This window comes from Chionomys nivalis, chromosome 15 (assembly GCF_950005125.1).
Source record: "Chionomys nivalis chromosome 15, mChiNiv1.1, whole genome shotgun sequence".
NCBI classification, from domain to species: Eukaryota; Metazoa; Chordata; class Mammalia; order Rodentia; family Cricetidae; genus Chionomys; species Chionomys nivalis.
The window spans coordinates 68,393,376-68,395,816 of record NC_080100.1 but is presented as its reverse complement, the minus strand read 5'-3'; the positions used below and the strand labels follow the sequence as shown (position 1 = coordinate 68,395,816).

General features: G+C 38.4%; 1 pseudogene; it reads right to left on the bottom strand.

Moving 5' to 3' along the window:
• Positions 1-1,222: 1,222 nt before the first annotated feature.
• LOC130887562 (28S ribosomal protein S18c, mitochondrial-like) lies at positions 1,223-1,680 on the bottom strand (annotated as a pseudogene).
• Positions 1,681-2,441: the final 761 nt, after the last annotated feature.

Genomic DNA, 2,441 nt, shown 5'->3' with positions numbered 1-2,441 from the left:
GCACCAAGGTGTTAATTACCACAATGAATACAGTTTGCCACTTATTTATTATCAATACATTGAGCCATTAAGCAAATACTTTACCCAGTACCAGTAGACAAACACTGATGAGTATGAATAAATAGGGATTGAATTATATGTAAGAAGTTCAAGTACAGGCCAGTGTTTTACAAGTGCTGTCTGTAGACCAGCTGCATTCTGAATTGCTTACATATGAATTCTAATTAAGTTATTAGAATGAATAATCCTGAGTCCCAGTCCAGCCAAAATGAATCAGAATATCTCTCTAGGAGCACAGGGATATATACATACATATCTTAATAAATGCTAGAGGTGGTTCTTGTGTGCACCGGATTTGCTTCACTGCTGTGGTAGTTTGAATGAAAATGGCCTCATCGGCTCATAGGGAGTGGCACTATTAAGAGGTGTGCCTTTGTTGGAGGGGGTGTGACAGAAAGAGAAGGGCTTTGAGGACTGAAATGCTCAAGACATTCATTTCTGCTGCCTACAGATTAAGATGCAGCACTCACAGCTCCTTCTCCAGCACCATGTCTGTCTGAATGCCACCATGCTTCCTGTCATGATAATAATGGATTAGCCTCTGAAGTGTAAGCCACCCCCAATTAAATGGTTTCCTTTATAAGAGTTATCATGGTCATGGTGTCTCTGGCATGAGAGACTCAGATTCAGATCACAAATACGTATGACAGCCTGATAATAGAAATCTTTGTTTCGTTCAGTGTAATTACATGCCACGGTGCCCTTCTATAAACTTCCCAGTGTTGATATTTTTATGAGTAAATTTTAGAATAAGTAGGTCTCTAGACAAACTATTATAACATCAGAATTGTGAAAATAGTTATCACTGTGAATGAGGGCATGAAAGAAGATGATACTGAATCACCAGGAAGAGGAAAATTATCATAGAGGAAATATTGGGTCTTACCGCTAGAAGTTTAGGATTACTCAGCCAGTTTTGAGGCACTGTTTTAGTACTATCTTAATTTAGACTCAGAACTAGTTGAATGAGGGATCGATGCCTATGCCACCCATCTGAAAGCAGCAAAGCCATGCCTTGGGGCCAGCCTCTCCCTCCCATATCTCACTCTTGTGTTTATGAGAAGCAGCTGGGTGTGACACATGTCTGTGACCTCAGAACTCAGGCAGGAGGGAGTGGAAGTGGGAGTTTCTACCTTTTTTTTTTTTTTTTTTTTTCCACTTCCAGGTTTATTGGCAGTAACTTCACACAGTTTATTCCCGGTACCTGATGTTACACACTTTAGGGTCTTTGAGATATGCCGGATCCTTGTATGTAACTGGCATAAACCCCATTTTCTGAGCTCTCTTAATGGCTTTCGGTATTTCTTTCTGTTTCTTCCCACAAAGACCTGTTATGTGCCGTCCGTAAATGCATCCGGTAAATGGAGAGATAAACTGGGACAAAAGCTGTACATTCTTATAATCCACACGTTTCTCACACAAGACACACCTCTTAAGGGGCTCCTTATAGGGGTTTTCCATCGGGATTGGCAGGTCCTCATTGCTGGCTACCTGTTTATACTGTGCACAACTTCTTCTCCACAGCACCCTTATGGGCTCCGCGATCCGCGAGGCAGACTGCAGCCGTGGTCAAGCTTTTCCTCCCTACACCACTGCAGACCACCACCAGAGCCGTCATGATTCTTCCAACCTTTTCTAGAGTTTCATGGGAACACACTCAGCTTAGCTTTTTAAATTTATCTCTATTGTTTTTAATTTTCCCTATCACTGTTGTACATCAATATCTCCGTTTATTTTTCTTACAAAATAATATGCTGGAATTGCCTATCCTTTAGCCAATTAATTTGTTTCTCTTTAAATTATTGTGAAAATGTGGTTATATAAACAGGCATGCAGCTCTTTGTACATACATAATTCTTCATTTCCCTTGAGCAATCTCTATAAGCTAGTGGTAAGGTAGAATATATTTGCTATGTGAGACAGTATCAAGTAGTTTTCAGAGTAATTTAGCCATTTTATAACCCTATCAAAAAAGCTGAGCATTCCAGTGGCCAGGATTTTTTATTGTAGCCATACTGGTTAGTATGCAGTGACATCATGACATTAATTTGCATTTTATTGATGAGTGGTGATAAGAACCTATTCATCACCTTAATGCACATATGTATATGTTATTTTCTAAAGTATTGGCTAAACCACTTTTTATAACGTTTTTTCCTTATTATTCTGTTTATGTGCTCTTTATATATTTTAAAGCAAATATTTTTGTCAGATACATTTGTAAATATTTCCTCCTTGTTAGTCCCTTATTTTTTTCATTTCTGATGTATCTTTCACAGAACAAAAATTTTAAACTTTCCTGTTTTACCAGTTATTTTCCTTTATAATGCACAATTTTTGTGATCCACTTAAGAAATTGTTGCTTGAACAAGACTTTCTCC